This window comes from Pleurodeles waltl, chromosome 10 (genome assembly GCF_031143425.1).
Source record: "Pleurodeles waltl isolate 20211129_DDA chromosome 10, aPleWal1.hap1.20221129, whole genome shotgun sequence".
NCBI classification, from domain to species: Eukaryota; Metazoa; Chordata; class Amphibia; order Caudata; family Salamandridae; genus Pleurodeles; species Pleurodeles waltl.
In genome coordinates this window covers 409,616,928-409,637,768 of record NC_090449.1, presented here as the reverse complement: position 1 = coordinate 409,637,768, position 20,841 = coordinate 409,616,928, and the positions used below count along the sequence as shown (strand labels likewise).

The window sequence follows — 20,841 nt, the reverse complement described above, 5'->3', positions numbered from 1 at the left end:
GCATAGATGGCTGGCCTAAGTAAGAGTGGCTGTATGAACAGCAGAACAAAAGTAGCTGAAGCGACTAGCACTCCTTCCAAAATACTAGTCCACCTTCACAGATTGATACAAATTTGTCTAACATTCAGAAACTAATTTGAGAAGCACCAATTAGTAACAACACATCATTTGCATCGCCAAGGATATTCTTCATCTAAACTAAAATTTAGAATCAAAACCAAGCACCAGTTTTGCGAGCAGTCCATGTAGGAAAGTACCATCTTTCTTGGCATGTTACCCACAATTTCTGCACATTTGTCAGTGTGTTTTGCCGGTCTCACTTGGATCCTGCTAGCCAGGACCACAGTGCTCATAGTTTGTGGCCTATGTGTGTGTTGTCAGTATGCTTAACTGTGTCACTGAAGTTCTGCTTACCAGAACTCCAGCGCTTATGCTCTCCACTTACCAAATTTGTCACTATAGTTTAATGACTCCATATTCCAATTCTGATTGGCACACTGGACCCCCCCCCCCTTATAATTCCCTAGTATATGGTACCTAGGTACCCAGGGGATTGGGGTTCCAGGAGATCCTTGTGGGCTGCAGCATCTCTTTTGCCACACAAGGAGCTCATACAAACCTCTATCAGGACTGCCACTGCAGCCTGAGTGAAATAATGCACACACACTTTCACAGCAATGTTCACTGCACTAAGGTAACTTATAGGTCACCTATATGTCTAACTTTTATTTACTGAAGGCTAGGTGCAAATTTACTGTGTCTGTGCTTCACAATGGTAACTGCGAATATGGCCATGCAAGGTGTTTAAGATTATGGAATTGCCCCACCCCAATCCAAATCTGGTATTGGAGGGGCCAATCCCATCCATCCTGGGGGCTCCACCATGGACCCAAAGTACTGCCAAACCAGCTCACTGAGGTTTGCACTGGAGCCGCAGCTGCTGCCACCTTACAGACAGGTTTCTGCCCTCCTGAGGACTGAGCAGCTCAATCCCAGGAAGGCAGAACAATGCATTTCCTTTGGGAGGAGGGTGTTACACCCTCTCCCTTTGGAAACGGGTGTTTCAGGCTTGGGAGGGGTAGCATAATCCAATCTACACCGGTTCAGGGTCCCCCCCCCCCCCCCAGTCCCTGCTCTGGCGTGAAACTGGACAAAGGAAAGAGGAGGGACCACTCCCCTGTCCATCACCACCCCAGGGGTGGTGCCCAGAGCTCCTCCAATGTGTCCTTGGTATTAGCCATCTTGGATCCCAACCGTGTAGGACCCTCTGGAGACCTCTGTGTGGCCAGTGGCAGCAGGTGACGTCAGAGACCTCTCTTGATAGGTGCATAACTGGGTAGGTAGCCAGTCCCCCTTTCAGGGCTTTTTAGGGACTCTCCTCTGGGTGTTTCCTCAGATTTAGTTTGCAAGACTCCACCAGGACTCCTCTGCATCCTCTGCTTCAGCTTCCGACCGTCAGATCAACCGCAGACTGCTCCTGGAACCGCTGTAACTGCAACAAAGTATCCAGGAACGCTACCGTGACCTGCAACTTAAGCTCCAGCCAGTAACTGCAACAGTTTCCAAGGTGTGCACGGTCCGAGGACTGCCTGTCTTCACCCTGCACCAGAAGAACCAAAGGAATCTCCCATGGAGTGACGGAGTCACTTTCCTGCTTCAGCAGGCACCTCTCTGCGATGACCACTGGTACTCTGGGACTCCTCTCCTGATGACGAGCATGCTCCCTGGGACACAGGTCGTGGGCCAAAGTGACCCAGACTGTCCAAAGGAGCAGCTGTCCGAATTTGGTGGAGGTAAGAGCTTGCCTCCCCGTGCTGCAACAGTACCCCTGTGCGCCGCGTCTTCTGCAGCTCCTGGAGCTTCTGTGCACTTCGTCCATGAATCCTTTGTGCACAGTGTAGCCCAGGTCCCCAGCACGCCATCCTGTGATGCACAGCTCCCAGAGTTGTTCTCTGGCGGTGTGGGTTCCTCCAGTGTAGTGATGCGACGACCGCACTTTGCATCTTCTTTTTCCCTAGTGTTCTGGGACTCCTGTGCGTGCTGCCTGAAGTGCTGAGAGCCCACTCTGTCTCCTCAGTCCGAGTTGAGACCCCAGGTCCCTCCTGGGTCCTCCTGAGTCCAGACAGCTCCTTTTTGACGCAAACTGCGTACTTGCTTGAACCAAGGCTTGTTGACAGAATCCAGGGACGCAAACAGCCTGCATCCAACAACTCGATGTGGGATATCACCTGCACCAAGCAGGAACCCGCAGCCATCTTTGGTGCTCTTCTGTACTTTTCTTCTGACCGGAGCATCCACTTTTGCACCTTCTTCTAGGTTGGCAGGGGATCCTGTCCATCCTGGACTCTTTGCAGACTTCTGGACTTGGTCTCCTCTCTCCACAGGTCTTCAGGTCCAGGAATACATTGTTTGTTTCTTGCAGTCTTGCAATAACTCTAATCACGACTTGTGTGTCCTGAGGAAACTTGCTGTACTTTACTCTTGCTTTCCTTGGCTCTGGGTGGGGTACTTTACTTACCTTTGTTTTCCTACACTCCAAGCACCCCTCTACACACTACACTTGCCTAGGGGGGGAATTTGTGATTCACATTCCACTATTGTAGTATGTGGTTTGTGTTGCCTCTAGGCCTGTTACAATCTATTGTATTTTCTACAGTTTGCACTATTCTAGGACTGTTTACTTACCCGATTTTGGTTACTAGTGTATATATTGTGTTTAATACTTACTTCCAGTAGGAGTATTGCCTCGAAGATATTTTTGGCCTTGTGTCACTAAAATAAAGTACCTTTATTTTTGGTAACACTGAGTATTGCCTTTTATTGTGTGTAAGTACTGTGTAACTATACAGGGAGTGCAGAATTATTAGGCAAATGAGTATTTTGACCACATCATCCTCTTTATGCATGTTGTCTTACTCCAAGCTGTATAGGCTCGAAAGCCTACTACCAATTAAGCATATTAGGTGATGTGCATCTCTGTAATGAGAAGGGGTGTGGTCTAATGACATCAACACCTTATATCAGGTGTGCATAATTATTAGGCAACTTCCTTTCCTTTGGCAAAATGGGTCAAAAGAAGGACTTGACAGGCTCAGAAAAGTCAAAAATAGTGAGATATCTTGCAAAGGGATGCTGCACTCTTAAAATTGCAAAGCTTCTGAAGCGTGATCATCGAACAATCAAGCGTTTCATTCAAAATAGTCAACAGGGTCGCAAGAAGCGTGTGGAAAAACCAAGGCGCAAAATAACTGCCCATGAACTGAGAAAAGTCAAGCGTGCAGCTGCCACGATGCCACTTGCCACCAGTTTGGCCATATTTCAGAGCTGCAACATCACTGGAGTGCCCAAAAGCACAAGGTGTGCAATACTCCGAGACATGGCCAAGGTAAGAAAGGCTGAAAGACGACCACCACTGAACAAGACACACAAGCTGAAACGTCAAGACTGGGCCAAGAAAAATCTCAAGACTGATTTTTCTAAGGTTTTATGGACTGATGAAATGAGAGTGAGTCTTGATGGGCCAGATGGATGGGCCCGTGGCTGGATTGGTAAAGGGCAGAGAGCTCCAGTCCGACTCAGACGTCAGCAAGGTGGAGGTGGAGTACTGGTTTGGGCTGGTATCCTCAAAGATGAGCTTGTGGGGCCTTTTCGGGTTGAGGATGGAGTCAAGCTCAACTCCCAGTCCTACTGCCAGTTCCTGGAAGACACCTTCTTCAAGCAGTGGTACAGGAAGAAGTCTGCATCCTTCAAGAAAAACATGATTCTCATGCAGGACAATGCTCCATCACACGCGTCCAAGTACTCCACAGCGTGGCTGGCAAGAAAGGGTATAAAAGAAGGAAATCTAATGACATGGCCTCCTTGTTCACCTGATCTGAACCCCATTGAGAACCTGTGGTCCATCATCAAATGTGAGATTTACAAGGAGGGAAAACAGTACACCTCTCTGAACAGTGTCTGGGAGGCTGTGGTTGCTGCTGCACGCAATGTTGATGGTGAACAGATCAAAACACTGACCGAATCCATGGATGGCAGGCTTTTGAGTGTCCTTGCAAAGAAAGGTGGCTATATTGGTCACTGATTTGTTTTTGTTTTTGAATGTCAGAAATGTATATTTGTGAATGTTGAGATGTTATATTGGTTTCACTGGTAATAATAAATAATTGAAATGGGTATATATTTGTTTTTTGTTAAGTTGCCTAATAATTATGCACAGTAATAGTCACCTGCACACACAGATATCCCCCTAACATAGCTAAAACTAAAAACAAACTAAAAACTACTTCCAAAAATATTCAGCTTTGATATTGATGAGTTTTTTGGGTTCATTGAGAACATGGTTGTTGTTCAATAATAAAATTAATCCTCAAAAATACAACTTGCCTAATAATTCTGCACTCCCTGTAGTGGTATTGCAGGAGCTTTGCATGTCTCCTAGTTCAGCCTAAGCTGCTCTGCTACATCTACCTCTAGACAGCCTAAACTGCTAGAACACTACCTACATTTCACTAATAAGTGATAACTGGATGTGGTATAAAGTGTAAGTACATTAGCGATCCACTACAAACCAGGCCAGTCTCCTACAGTCCATTTACTCCATATTTGCAAACAGTGGGTTGTTATAAAAAGGCAACCAACTCTCTCTTGTTCTCAAACTGCAGGAGTACATCCAGTGTAAGATGTCTGCAGGCAAGAGAGGACCTAAAAACTAAAGAAGTGGTAGAAGTGCATTTGCCACAATCAGATGTCATACTCATGTGTTTGGATGGGTTCCCTGTGAGATTATGGAATCTGATGCTCTCTGGAATTCCCAGGTAACAGTTAGTTGGATATGATGGACCTGGGCTGAGCATCTACTGCTATCCTGCTCCTGGTGGGGTCCACTGACATGACAGTCATATCTAACTACACCGCTTTAATAAAACTACAACAATCCTATACTGCATCAACCTAGTTCTCATTCACAGCCACATAAATTTACAACAGTCTGAAGGCCTACAATAATTTGTAAAGTGGTCACTCCCCTTTCCTTTGTCCAGTTTCGTGCCAGAGCAGGGCTGGGGGATCCCTGAACCGGAGTAGACTGGCTTATGCAGAGATGGGCACCATCTGTGCCCATCAAAGCAATTCCAGAGGCTGGGGGAGGCTACTCCTCCCCAGCCCTGACACCTTTTTCCAAAGGGACAGGGTGTAACACCCTCTCTCTGAGGAAGTCCTTTGTTCTGCCTTCCTGGGCCAAGCCTGGCTGGACCCCAGGAGGGCAGAAACCTGTCTGAGGGGTTGGCAGCTGCAGTGAAACCCCGGAAAGGTAGTTTGGCAGTCTGTGTTTGGATGGGTTCCCTGTGAGATTATGGAATCTGATGCTCTCTGGAATTCCCAGGTAACAGTTAGTTGGATATGATGGACCTAGGCTGAGCATCTACTGCTATCCTGCTCCTGGTGGGGTCCACTGACATGACAGTCATATCTAACTACACCGCTTTAATAAAACTACAACAATCCTATACTGCATCAACCTAGTTCTCATTCACAGCCACATAAATTTACAACAGTCTGAAGGCCTACAATAATTTGTAAAAAAAAAAAAAAAAAAACACCTGAAAAGACCTAAAGCTAAAATGACGTTATATATATAGGTTAGGAAAGGAGCTGGGAACTAACGTTTAATAAGCAAAAAAAAAAAAAAAAAAACACCTGAAAAGACCTAAAGCTAAAATGACGTTATATATAGGTTAGGAAAGGAGCTGGGAACTAACGTTTAATAAGCAAAAAAAAAAAAAAAACTGAATTTCACCAAGTTTTTTTTTTTTTAAAACACAAGATCTTATTACCATGCCTCACTATGTCACTTTACCCTTTTGTTTTTTTTAATATATTTTTCCCCCCATCACCACCATACTTTCTTTTCAACAGGCAGACGAAAGTAGTCAGCACATCAATTAATCTCAGACTCTAATAATAAAAATATTTTTAAATTTTTCCAGAGTGCAAGTTATGGACGACACATTTCAGCAACAGCCTTAGACCGAGCCAAAGAGGACATTTCCAGAGTGTCCTCTTAAATTGACAGGTATCCAATTTCCTCCCACCAAGTGAATATGACAAAAAAAAAAAAACACACAGACCTCAACCGCACATAACGTACTTTCAGTTTCAATTTTCTCCTGCTATTTTGAAGTTGATTGTAATTCGCTATTGTTCTATTCACAATCCTAGTCAGCTCTTCGTTTGTCAAAAGGCATCAACTGTCCACAAAGGCAAAAAAATAGAGCAAACCGATAATGTTTCATAGCACGGCAAATAGAAAGTGAGTACTATCCTAATCCAACTAGCTGTTGTCAAAAATACATCAGGGACAGGGTAAAATACCCTACAGTTCCAGTTCCATATTTTAAAAGGTTTCTATCAATTTAAAGATACAGCTTCCTTTAAGATGTTTTGATTTAATAACTCAAAATGGTTCACTAGTTTACACGTCATTAGAGCACTACTTAAAAGTACTTCATATAAAGTGTTCATGCTTATGTTTAAACAAAAACAAGGTAAAGTACTTGCATGAAGTGCATATGCAATTAAATCATTCGATCTATTGACATTTTCTTAAAATTTGATAAAAATGCGTATGCTTCTTTCATGTAAACACAAGACCCCAATGATTACTTAAAGTGCTTGTGGGTATTTCTCACAATAAACTAATTTCTTGTAACCATAGTATCAAATTATCCAATATAAGCATCTATTGCATAAAGTATTGAAATATTTATTTAAAGTACTTCACTACTGCATGCATCCGGAGGTCACTTCATCAAAGTGATTCATAAGAGGTACTTATGGTCAGTTTTAAACAGAATCTAGGTGTTTAAGTACCCATACAAGATGCATATGCTGTTAGGACTGTTAGTCTAAAATATTATGTTGCATATCAATTCAAAATGGCACTTTCAGGGGTGTGGAATTTAATTCAATATCTCCTTGTCCACGGGACTGGTTGCTTCCTAAATCTACTTGTCCTGTAAAATAAATCTACCTGTCCCATTTGTGCCATGTAGTGTGGCAACAAATTATGGTAGCAACCTCATTATGTAAGAGCTCTTATAATAGCCTCTCTGATTATGCCTGGGCTACTACTATAGTAGGGCTTGAATACTTGCATTTTCAATTCCTACTATAGCAATTTCCTTATTTTGCAACCTTTCCGCAGATATACCTACTGGGGCTGGAGGAAGCAGTAAGCAATGGTTCCAGGGCAGGAAGGCCTTGAAGTCTGAAAACCTACTAACTTGCATGTTTTAAGGATTTTTATCAGCTCCTCAAATCTTTTCCCATAATGAGAAAGGGTGGAAGTTTACTCCCGACAATGGCAGAAGTAGAAGTTCTTCCAGGGTGGAGTTAACATGTGGATGAGGGAAAGAGAATGTGACTTCCAAATGTTTCACCATTGTGTTGAAAAAAATCTTTGATTGCACACAGATGTTGCAGGAATCTTAACTTGTTGACTCTACTTCCAACTTTTTTTTGCCACATCTACATTCCAACTTATATACATATGTAGTCTTGCACATGATACGTTGTTTGATTTTTCTTTTTTGTCCATGGCCGAGTTAAAAAAATAGTTTGTTGTGAACACATTCACATGCCTTGCATTTAAAACATTCCCAAAATCCATTAAGTTTACTTTTCAACTAACTGGATGTATTCAGTTTGGTAACTGACATGAAACTACATGTCAATAAATCTCCTAAAGAGGCAACTTTTCTATACATCATCTGCGGTCGTTTTGGCAAGGCTCCATTAAAATATTCCTCAGTTTTTAAAATCCTCTACTTTTCCCTTATTAGTTTTTTCCATTTCATACTTGGACATATAGTCAATTATATCTCTTACACCATCTATATTTTTACAAGACGTATCTTTTCTTCGTAATGACATTATCTCTTTTTTTTTTCTTTTTTTTTTTTTTTTAACTCGTGCTCTCAATGCGTCAGTCAAATCAACTATTGGATATCCTCTTCGAGTTTTAAGCCTTGGTGATGTCTGCGAGATTTAAACAACATCTCTTGCTTTTTAGAGCAGTTTCGTCTGGTTCTAAGGAATTCGCTTAAGGTTACACTCCATTTTAGAGCTTTTTGGATGTCCAGTATTTGCATGAGGTATGCTGTTTTCTGTTACAGCTAGTGGTTTTCCAGTGGCAGTTCAAAGATATCTTACGATCTCTAATTTGTATTCCAACGTTTAAAAAAAACTGATCTTATATAGACTGATTTCATATGTAAATCTCGATTTTAAAACATTATTCAGTGAATTAAAAAGCTCCAGTTCCTTCCTCTTTCCTTCCTAAAATAAAGAGATTATCGATATAATGGATCCAGAGTTTCACCTGTTCTAATAACTTCAGGTTCCATTCTGTCCAAACTGTTTCAGCTCCTCACCAACCCATCACTATGTTCATATGCATTGAAGCAAATTATGTACCCATGGCTGTGCCTTGGATCTGCAGATAATGGTTTCCATAAAACAAAAAAACAATGTTTCAGGCAGAATTCAATTTTTTTTATTAGCATTTCAGAATGTTCCTGAGCTCAATCTTAAAAAATATTCATATGCCTTGATACGAGGAGTGCACTGTTTGGATGTGTCGAAGGACACCACATCTATGGCTGCCATCAAATTAGTCTGCCAAGGAACGCCATTAAATTCTGTTTTAAAAAAAAAAAAAAAAAATTATTTTTTTCAATCTGTAGAGTCCCCTAAATATATATATTTTGCTCCTCTTAAAGAGCTCTTAATGCCAAATCCTCTTTAGTCATATTGGATTTTTTATTCTTCTTTGCTAATCCATTCAGTCCTTCCAACATGATTTCTTGAAAAAGCTCAGTCTTAATACCCGCCGGTAGTCGTGAGCAAAAAGATGATTTGGGTTTAAGTCTAGAGCTCACTGTTTAATTAGTTGAAATTTTCATAATTTCACAACATCCATATCAGATAATTAATTGATAATATTTAGATTGTCCCCATTGCTATATTCAATGTCAGGACCAGAGGCTTTGATTATGCTAATTTTCTTCATTTATTCCACTCAGCAGCCTTAAACACAACAACGAAAAGATTACAAATCCCATGAGTATTTGCAGTAGTCTACAACAGTAACCAAAGAGAACATCCTAATAAATGCAGCATCAAGGAACAGCACTTCATCTTTCTTCGCTGCTCACCAACCAGATAAGTGCTTTTCCTCGATTCCGCATTCATTGTGATGTTTTTTCCATTTATGATTGCGTTGTAATTTACTATGACTTTGTACTTGCTGCACTGTTAGAGGTTTGCAGCATAACGCAGCACAATGCTCTTTCAGAGCAGGTTCTAGCTTCAGGGAGGCTTCGGGTGCAGTCTCTGGCCCATTTCCTCCTACCGACGCCTCTGAAGTGAGACGCGGAGCAGACATTAGGAGATTTCTTGAGTGTTGATGCGCACTGTGCTGGTATGAGACACACCAACATCAGTAACTCCCTAGAGGGCGTTGGCAGCCCGCACTTGCCTGCTGGAGGACAGGGCGACTCCCTCCCGCAATCCTGAGATTTGTGGCATGTCACATTGGCTATCAGTTTCCTTCCGCTAGCAGTGAAGGGCAGGCAGACTGAGTGCGATGGTGTTGGTGGTGCTCCATTAATCTGCATGGTATTTAGGCTTCATATAAGCAGTTCTTTTTACCATGGAGCGCTCATTCTGTTCCACTACTGAGGCCTTTGAACTAGGCAGGCCTTGAGTGCTATCAATCACTGGCAAATACAAATTTTGCTGTGAGTTGTTTAGGGTTTCCCCTCATTATCCACCTAGGTTTTTTTTTTTTTTTTTTTTTTTTACAATCTTCCTGCCTTTACCTATATATTTTGCACTTGAAAAACAATGTCTGGTGCGGATAATGAATATTGGGAGTACACTCAAGAGGAACAGACCCTGCTCCCCATTCATGAGGAGCTTGTGGATGAAACTGATGCCTCCGTGGAATGGGCAGTATCATCAGGTCTGTAACCCATTAGTCAGAAGATTGACCAGGTGGTCCACAATATAATTTTACCCCTGACGGAGGAAGAGCGGAGGCCACTCCTCCTGCTGACCCTAGGGGACTGCCAAGGTGTAAATCCAAATCACCAAGACCCTCTCCCAATACCCTTCCAGCACCTTTCTTCGTCTATGCCATTGAGAGGCTTTGCCAAGGCTTCCTGAAGAGGCACCTCAGCGCCCAGGAGGTTCTTGATGATTCCCAAACTGGGGAGACATCCCAAGCCAATTCCTGCTCCTCTCAGTGACAAGACTATTCTGACTCCCCTAGTGGGGATTCAGGCAATGAACCAGGCCCAAGCAGACCCTGGCGACCTGGAAGGTGGTGCCGGAAATCCAGGCCGGAGGACGACAGCGATATGGATTCTGCAGGGGTTCCGGAAATGTTCAACAGTTTGACATATACCACCCTCACTCAGCAGACTGGGTCTCTGCCCCAAACGTTTCAAGCTATATCACGAACAGGATTAGGAAACCCATGGACCTGGAGGTCCGGGACACTTAAGTGTTGAATGTCAGATACCCTCTCTAGCCAACAAGGTGCTGTCAATTCCAGACATTGAAGCCAGAATGGCTGCTTTTCTTGCCAAATTTGTGACTCCCTAACAAGGGCCTGGACCGCTCCCAGTGCTCTTGCCAGGACAAGGGCCTTGTCAAAATCCTACATTTGGCCAAAGGCGCCAGGGGAGACTTGTCATATGATCGACCCGCGTCATTATCAGGTTTGGCCCAGCATGCCAGAGGCTTTTTGGAGGAATGCCAATTGAGCCCTGTCCACTGACCATAAACGTTCTTTAGCCATTAAAATCGAACCCAGATTGGGTGAGTTGACTACAACAGAAGCCGGACTGGTGGTGAATGAGCGCCTTTTCGGGGACCTGTCACGTTTCATAATGAAAATGTCACTTACCCAGTGTACATCTGTTCGTGGCATTAGTCGCTGCAGATTCACATGTTTGGCACAGTCCGCTGCCTGGTGTTGGGCTCGGAGTATTACAAGTTGTTTTTCTTCGAAGAAGTCTTTTTGGTCACGGGACCGAAGGACTCCTCCCTCTTTGGCTCCATTGCGCATGGGCGTCGACTCCATCTTAGATTGTTTTCCCCGCAGAGGGTGAGGATGGAGTTGTTTGGTATAAATAGTGCCCATGCAATGGAGTGAATATGTATGTATGATAAGAGTTTCTAAAAATTATTTACAAATGTTCAGATGTTTAAGGTTTATGATCTACTTCTAAACGGCTACAGGCTTCCCGGGGAGGTGGGAGGGTACATGTGAATCTGCAGCGACTAATGCCACGAACAGATGTACACTGGGTAAGTGACATTTTCAGTTCGATGGCATATGTTGCTGCAGATACACATGTTTGGCATAGACTGTAAAGCAGTTACCTCCCCTAAAAGCGGTGGTTTAGCCTGTAGGAGTTGAAGTAGTTTGGAATAATGTTCTTAGTACAGCTTGGCCCACTGTAGCTTGTTGTGCATTTAGTACGTCTACACAGTAGTGTTTAGTAAACGTATGAGGCGTAGACCAGGTTGCAGCCTTACATATTTCGCTCATAGGAATGTTTCCTAGAAAGGCCATTGTAGCACCTTTCTTTCTGGTTGAGTGTGCCTTTGGTGTAATAGGCAATTCTCTTTTGGCTTTAAGATAGCATGTTTGAATGCACCTGACTATCCATCTAGCAATGCCTTGTTTAGAGATTGGATTTCCTATGTGTGGTTTTTGAAAAGCTATGAACAGTTGTTTTGTTTTCCTGATTAGCTTTGTTCTGTCAATGTAATACATTAGTGCTCTTTTGATGTCCAATGTATGTAGTGCCCTTTCAGCCACAGAATTTGGTTGTGGGAAGAACACTGGCAATTCTACTGTTTGATTTAAATGGAATGGTGAGATTACTTTTGGCAGAAATTTAGGATTTGTTCTTAGAACTATTTTATTGTTGTGTATTTGAATAAATGGTTCTTGTATGGTAAATGCCTGTATTTCACTTACTCTTCTGAGGGATGTGATTGCAATGAGAAATGCGACCTTCCAGGTTAGATATTGCATTTCACAGGAATGCATGGGTTCGAAAGGGGGACCCATGAGTCTTGTTAAGACGATGTTAAGGTTCCATGAAGGAACTGGTGGTGTTCTTGGTGGTATAATTCTTTTTAGCCCTTCCATGAATGCTTTAATAACTGGTATTCTAAATAGAGACGATGAATGAGTAGTTTGTAGGTAAGCAGATATAGCTGCGAGGTGTATTTTTATAGATGAAAAAGCGAGATTCGCTTTTTGCAAATGTAGTAAGTATCCTACTATGTCTTTAGTAGAGGCATGTACTGGTTGTATTTGATTGGCATGGCAGTAGTAAACAAATCTTTTCCACTTAGATGCATAGCAGTGTCTAGTGGAAGGTTTTCTAGCTTGTTTTATGACCTCCATGCATTCTTGTGTGAGGTCCAAGTGTCCAAATTCTAGGATTTCAGGAGCCAAATTGCCAGATTCAATGATGCTGGGTTTGGATGTCTGATCTGTTGTTTGTGTTGTGTTAACAGATCTGGCCTGTTGGGTAGTTTGACATGCGGTACTAGTGAAAGGTCTAGTAGAGTTGTATACCAAGGTTGTCTTGCCCATGTGGGTGCTATCAGTATGAGTTTGAGTTGGTTTTGACTCAACTTGTTTACTAGATATGGAAGGAGAGGGAGAGGGGGAAAAGCGTACGCAAATATCCCTGACCAATTCATCCATAGAGCATTGCCTTGTGATTCGCGGTGTGGGTACCTGGATGCGAAGTTTTGGCATTTTGAGTTTTCTCTTGTTGCGAACAAATCTATCTGGGGTGTTCCCCAAATTTGAAAGTACTTGTTTAGAACTTGGGGGTGAATTTCCCATTCGTGGACTTGTTGGTGGTCTCGCGAAAGGTTGTCTGCTAGTTGGTTTTGTATTCCTGGAATAAATTGTGCTATTAGGCGAATGTTGTTGTGAATCGCCCACTGCCAAATTTTTTGTGTTAGGAGGCACAATTGTGTTGAGTGTGTTCCTCCTTGTTTGTTTAGATAATACATTGTTGTCATGTTGTCTGTTTTGACAAGAATGTATTTGTGTGTTATTATGGGTTGGAAGGCTTTTAACGCTAGAAATACTGCCAACAGTTCTAGGTAATTGATATGAAGTTTTGTTTCGTGTATATCCCATTGTCCTTGAATGCTGTGGTGATTGAGGTGTGCTCCCCACCCTGTCATGGAAGCATCTGTTGTTATAACGTATTGAGGCACTGGGTCCTGAAATGTCCGCCCTTTGTTTAAATTTTTGCTGTTCCACCATAGAAGCGAGAGGTATGTTTGGCGGTCTACCAACACCAGATTTTGAAGTTGACCCTGTGCCTGTGACCATTGTGATGCTAGACACTGTTGTAAGGGTCGCATGTGTAGTCTTGCGTTTGGGACAATGGCTATGCATGATGACATCATGCCTAGAAGTTTTAGCACAAGTTTTGCTTGTATCTTTTGGTTTGGAAACATAGCACTTATTAGCTTGTGGAATGCTTGCACTCTTTGTGGACTTGGAGTGGCAATTCCTTTTGATGTGTTGATGGTTGCTCCTAGATATTGTTGTGTTTGACACGGTTCTAGGTGTGATTTTGTGTAGTTGATGGAAAACCCCAGTTTGTGAAGGGTTTGTATGACAAAGGTGGTGTCGTTTGCGCATTTTTTTACTGTGTTGGTTTTGATTAGCCAGTCGTCTAGGTAAGGGAACACATGTATCTGTTGTCTCCTGATGTGTGCTGCTACTACTGCTAGACATTTTGTGAACACTCTTGGTGCAGTTGTTATTCCGAATGGCAACACTTTGAATTGGTAATGTATTCCTTTGAATACGAACCGTAGGTACTTTCTGTGAGAAGGGTGTATTGGTATATGAAAGTACGCATCCTTTAGGTCTAATGTGGTCATGTAATCTTGCTGTTTGAGCAGTGGAATGATGTCTTGTAGTGTGACCATGTGAAAATGGTCCGATATGATGTAGGTATTTAGTGTCCTGAGATCTAATATTGGTCTTAATGTTTCGTCTCTTTTTGGAATTAGAAAGTACAGGGAGTAAACTCCTGTGTTTTTTTGTTGTACTGGTACTAATTCTATTGCATCCTTTTGCAGTAGTGCTTGAACTTCTAGTCCTAAAAGTTCTAAATGATGTTGTGACATTTTGCGTGTTTTGGGGGGGATGTTTGGTGGGAAGTTGTGGAATTCTATGCAATAGCCATGTTGGATTATTGCTAATACCCAATTGTCTGTTGTAATCTGTTGCCAAGCTTGGTAGAATTGGCTTAGTCTTCCCCCCACTGGTGTTGAGTGAAGGGGTTGCGTGACTTGAAAGTCACTGTTTAGGTGGAGGTGTTTTTGGAGTCTGGAATCTTCCCCTACTCCTTGGGAATTGACCCCCCCGATATCCCCTGAAACCACCCCTTTGGAAGGAACCCTGATATGGTGTGGTTCTTGATTGTTGGCTGGTGGTGTCTGTGGGTTGGCCACGAAACCCCCCTCTAAATGGAGTTTTTCTGAAAGAGCCTCTGCTCTGCGGGGAGTAGAGTGCGCCCATGGCTTTGGCCGTGTCTGTGTCCTTTTTAAGTTTTTCAATGGCTGTATCCACTTCCGAGCCAAACAGTTGTTTCTCGTTGAAGGGCATATTAAGGACAGCCTGCTGGATTTCAGGTTTGAAGCCTGAAGTGCGTAGCCAAGCGTGTCTCCTTATGGTGACAGCAGTGTTGACTGTTCTTGCTGCAGTATCGGCTGCGTCTAGTGAAGAGCGGATTTGATTGTTTGAGATCGTTTGTCCCTCTTCCACTATTTGCTGCGCCCTTTTTTGGTATTCCTGGGGAAGATGGTCTACGAGAAGTTGCATCTCGTCCCAGTGTGCGCGGTCATATCTGGCCAGCAGCGCTTGTGAATTTGCGATGCGCCACTGGTTGGCTGCCTGTGACGCCACTCTTTTCCCTGCCGCGTCAAATTTTCTGCTTTCTTTGTCCGGAGGTGGGGCGTCGCCAGATGTATGTGAATTTGCTCTTTTGCGAGCTGCCCCTACTACCACAGAGTCGGGTGGTAACTGTGAAGTAATAAACACTGGGTCTGTGGGTGGTGGTTTGTATTTCTTATCCACCCTTGGGGTGATGGCTCTTGATTTTACGGGCTCCTCAAAAATTTGTTTTGCGTGCCGTAACATCCCTGGTAGCATTGGGAGACATTGATATTGGCTATGTGTAGCCGAGAGGGTGTTAAATAAGAAATCATCCTCTATAGGATCGGAATGCAGTTGGACATTGTGGAAGTCTGCAGCCCTAGCCACCAGTTGCGAGTATGAGGTACTGTCCTCTGGCGGTGACGGCTTTGTGGGGTATGACTCGGGATCATTGTCCGGCACTGGGGTGTCATACAGGTCCCAAGCGTCTTGATCCTGATCGTCATGACTTATGGTAGTTTGCGCTGGTGAGTGCATTTGTGGCGGTGTTTGTGCCGGCGATGCCTGTGGAGGAGAGGGCGGAGGCGTGACTTTTTTAACCACTTTGGCTTGTGGTTGTGTGTCATCCTTTGGAAGTCCGATCTTTCTTTTCCTCATGATTGGGGGAAGGGTTGATATCTTCCCTGTATCTTGCTGGATGCACAGTCTCTTTTGTGTGTAGTCCGATTCTACACTTTGGAGCTCTTGTCCAAATTTGTGCATTTGGCCACTTAGTCCTTGTTCCTCTGAGTAGGATGAAGGTGTGGTATTTTTCGGCGCCGAGAGAGAATGTTTTTTCGGTTTCGGCACCGACAGAATTTTTGTTCATTTCGGCACGGATTCTCGGTGCCGATGTCTTTCGGTGCCGGTATCTTGTTTTTGTCTCTCGGAGCCGCTTTCTCGGCTCCGAGGTTGCTCCATGGCGGTCCCTCGACCGGAGTCGGGTGTCTTCGCTATGGGCGTGCCCTTTTTCGGCCCCTTCGACGGGTCGCCTGATTTATGGGTCGAGCCATGGCCTGTTGGCAGTGGCGTCCCCTGGGCTTTTGGTTTGTCGATGGGTTTACTTTTCGACGTCTTACTCACAGTTTGTTGCTGTTGTTCGACGTCGGAGTCTCCGGATTCTGATTCCGGAACCGAGAATGTTTCCTCTTCGTCGTCGAAACGTTGTTTTGTCGACGTGGACGCCATTTGGTGACGCCTGGCTCTTCGGTCCCGGAGTGTTTTTCTGGACCGGAAGGCTCGACAGGCTTCACAGGTATCCTCCTTGTGCTCGGGGGACAAGCACAAGTTACAGACCAAGTGCTGATCTGTATAAGGATACTTACTGTGACATTTTGGGCAGAAACGAAACGGGGTCCGTTCCATCGGCTTCGATGTCGCACGCGGTCGGGCCGACCAGGCCCCGATGGGGGATCGAAACTGCCCCAAAGTCTTCCGATGATCGGTGTCGATGTACCTAACTATCCCGATACCGAACGGAACAATACCGACGCTTTCTTCCGAGATTCTGACTAACTTTCCGAACCGAAACACGGAGCGAAAAGGAATACGTCCGAACCCGACAGCGGAAAAAAAACAATCTAAGATGGAGTCGACGCCCATGCGCAATGGAGCCAAAGAGGGAGGAGTCCTTCGGTCCCGTGACCAAAAAGACTTCTTCGAAGAAAAACAACTTGTAATACTCCGAGCCCAACACCAGGCAGCGGACTGTGCCAAACATGTGTATCTGCAGCAACATATGCCATCGAACATACTTTTTCGGCCCTAATTGAAACCCAGCAATTGATCTAGAAGGTTTTTACCCAGCAGCTTTTTGGAGGGGTTGGAAGGGGGTGTTCCTCCAGCTGTTCTAACAAGTCCAACCTCCAGACCAGGGGCTCTACCCAGCTGCAAGACAACAAGAAATTTGGAGGGTTCTACCCATCTAGAGGTATAGACTGAGGACCCTTCAGAGGGGCCAGCAACGTGCCAGGTGAAACAACCGGTAAGCAATACACCTTAATCCCTTTCAGAGGTGGTAGGCAGGTTGCAATGGTTTATTTGCAATTGGACGTCCATCACGGGAGACGCATGTGTGCTGCAAACGGTGAAAGAGTTTCACATAGAATTGTACGGCACACCCTGTCAACTTCATCAACCCCGTCCCTTTGTTTTCACACAAGGAACACAGGTTGTGAATCAGGGAGTGAGAGCGCTTCTTCAGAAAGGAGCTAGCATCTGTTCGTTCCTTCACCTCAGAGTTTTATTAAGCACCATTTTTCTTGTGGAAAAGAATTACAAAGGTTTCAGTCCAGCTATAAAAACTTGAGAGAATTTAACCAATGGGTTGTACATTGCCACTTCAAGATGGAGGGCATTTACCTCCTCAGGGATATATTGATAACCAAAAATTGGTTAGTAAGACTAGATCTAAAAGACACCTATCTTACCATACTGATTTTACCTCCTCACAGACTTTTTCGGCAGTTCGAGTGGGGAGGCCAGTTTTACAAATTCAGCCGTCTACCATTCGGACTGTCCTCAGCGCCCTGGCGTTTCACCAAGGTGCTAAAACTGGTTATGGAATGGAATGGCTCTGGGCATGAGGAGTCCAGATGACATTGTACATGGGCGACAGTCTCTTAATGCACCAGGACAAGGCTATCCTGATATCCCACCTCCACATATCAAAGGGTCTCCTACAAGAGATGGGCTTTATAGTGAATGCATAAGTTAGGCCTCATTCTGGCCAAACAGATGACCTTTCTGGGGTTCGAGGTGAACATGGTACAACAATCCCTTAGAATACCACAGAAAATGCTTCCGATTCTACTGGAACTTCACAAAACGTTAGATAAGGAGAAATTCTCACTCTTGTCACCTGGCCATGATAGTCAGTCTACTGTCCTTATAGATACAAGCGATTCCAGACCCGCTACACTGAGCGCTAAAACACCTAAAAGCTCAACACCTCAGGAAGAGATTGAGGTATGCGCAGAAGAGCTCCCTCTCCTCAGACCCGTGACTGGAACTTCAGTGGTGACCTGATCACATTAATACATGGAACCACAGGGCCATCTTTGGCTCAGACCCAGACATCATCGAATCTGATGCCAGTCACCTAGGCTGGGATGGTCGCTGTGGGCATACTATCACAGAAGGACAGTGGTCAGAACAAGAAGGGAAGCGTCATATCAACTGTTTGGAACTCCTTGCAAGTTTCTTCACAGTCAAGAGCTTAGCGGCCAACAAGGCTTTGAGCTCCGTTCTCCTGAAGAACAGCAACATCTTCGCAGTCCGATACATCAATTGACTGAAGGAGGGGGAGGTGGTTTGAGTGAATATCATCAGACGGTCTAAAGTACTAGCGGACCTGGAGAGAGAATTTTGGGGACTGTCTGGATCATCGTTTGACAGTGATGGGACGGTGGAATATCTTCCGGGAAAGCTCAGTCCGCCAGCAGATTGGCACTCCTTACATCAAGGATTAGAGTGCGTGGAAACTGGATCCATCTCTTTTTTTAGAAGCTAATGGATCATGGTGGTCCATGCCAGGTAGACCTTTTGCCTAGAGACTCAACCATTAACTTCCACACCTCTTTAGTTGGTGCCAGATTCTCTGGCAGAGGATCCTGATGGCTTTCTTCAGGACTGAAGCCAGTTTCGGGGGTACAAGTTTCCTCTGTTCTCGATGACAGAGATGATCAAGGCATTAGTCAGACGACAGTAGACAGAGGTGATCCTGGTGACGAGCCTCTGTAAGATACAAGTTTGGTATCCAGTTCCTCAGGAACTTTACAATGCCACTTCCCCTGACTCCTCATTTACCTGAAGGAACCTCATGCCAACTTACACCCTCTGGTTGAGGCTGCCTCTCTCACTGCTCGTGCATAGACAGACTCTACAGTTAAGAGATATGGCTCGGCTTGGAGAAGATGGACACGCTGGTGTCTGCAACAGGAGTTTGATCATGTGGGGGTGGATGTGGTCAATTTCCTATTTGAATTTCCTGGAAAGGTTTTAGCATATTGTACAATCAACGCGTGTAGGTCAGCCATTTTGTGGTGTCACCAGCTGCTCTGCAGACTTATGAGGTGCATTCGCTTATCCTTTCCTCCAGGGCCCAAATATTCCTTCCTTCGTGATGTTAATGTGCCCTCCAGTTACTGGATTGCTGGACAATCAATATTTGTCACTTAAGATGCTAATAGGTAAATTGTCAATTTTGTTATGCCTCATTTCTTGCAAACGAGTGCCTGACGTAAGAATGCTGGACATTGCGCTCGTATGTTTACTTTGGCGGGGGTATCCTTTATCGTTTCACGCAGCACAAAATCCCATACTATAGTGGTACACTACGTAGCTTTTCCTTGACATCCCAAGTTTGTAGTCCATTCCATTCGGGCTTATGAATATATGACAGAGGAATACAGATTGCATGGCACAATTTTACATCTCCCTCAAGAAGCCTTTTAAAACGGTTTCAGAGAGTACAATTGAACAATAGACGACATGAGTCTTACGAGAAGCAGGTATTGGCACGTCTTCCTTTTGGGTTCATTCTATAAGAGAGGCCATGGCGTCTAAAGCCTTCTCTCTTGGTGGCAGACAAAGATATCCTTAGCACTGCCTATTGGTCTTCAGACTCCACCTTTAAGACCTTTCATTTTAAACCCATCACTGGAATCAATCAAGGACTTTGTAAAGCGCACTACTCACCCGGGACGGTCTCAAGGCGATAGGGGTGTGTGTTGGGGGGGGGGGGAGGGGGGGTGGGGGAGTCTGCTACTTCTTGAACAGCCAAGTCTTGAGAAGTCTCCTGAAGGTAAGTAGGTCCTTGGTCTGACACAGGTGGGTGGGAAGAGTGTTCCATTTCTCGGTGGTGAGGTGCGAGAATGATCTGCTGCCGGTGGTTGTGTGGGACGGTGGCGAGGTTGGGGGAGCTGAGCTGTCGGGTCAGGGTGTAGGAGAGCAGTCTGTTGAGGTATTCTAGTTCGGTGTTGTGCAGTGCCTTGTGAGCGTAGGGGAGGAGTTTTAAGGTGATTCTCTTGTTTACGGGGAGCCAATGCAGGTCTCTCAGGTGGCCTGTGATATGGCAGTGGCGGGGGATGTCCAGGATGAGGCGTGCGGAGGTGTTCTGGATGCATTGCAGCCTGTTCTGGAGTTTGGCCGTGGTTCCTGCGTAGAGGGAATTGCCATGGTCCAATTTGCTGCTTACACAGGCTTGGGTGACTGTCCTTCTGGTTTCCGTGGGGATCCATTTGTAGATCCTTCAGGAAAATGCGGAGGGTGTTGAAGCAGGAGGAGGAGATGGCGTGGACGTGCTCGGTCATAAATAGTGAGGAGTCCAGGATGAATCCCAGGTTGCATGCGTGGTCGGTGGGTGTCTGAGCGGTTCCCAGTGTGGCAGGCCACCAGGAGTTATCCCATGCAGAGGGGGTGGAGCAGAAGATGAGGACGTCAGTCTTGTCGGAATTCAGTTTAAGGCAGCTGTACTTCATCCATTCGGTAAAGCCTTCATTCCTTCGTGGAGGTTTGTCTTGGCGGAGTCCTGGTGAGGGAGAGGATCAGCAGGGAGTCATCCGCGTATGAGAGGATGCCGAGGTTGTTGAGATGGGTGATGTTAGCGAGCGGAGCCATGTAGATGTTGAAGAGGGTCGGGCTGAGAGACGAACCCTGGGGTACACTGCAGATGATTTTGGTGGCTTCAGAGCGGAATGGATGGAGGCGGACTCCCTGAGTTCTGCCGGTGAGAAAGGAGGTGATCCAGTCCAGGGCTCTGTCTCAGATTCCTGCATTACTGAAGCGTGTGCGGAGGGTGTGGT

At 44.8% G+C, this 20,841-nt stretch overlaps 1 protein-coding gene across 4 annotated transcripts in view; it reads right to left on the bottom strand.

Annotated features, from left to right (window-relative positions):
• AXIN1 (axin 1) overlaps window positions 1–20,841 on the bottom strand; it is a 345,962-nt gene that overhangs the window by 250,478 nt on the left and 74,643 nt on the right. The window lies entirely within an intron of this gene.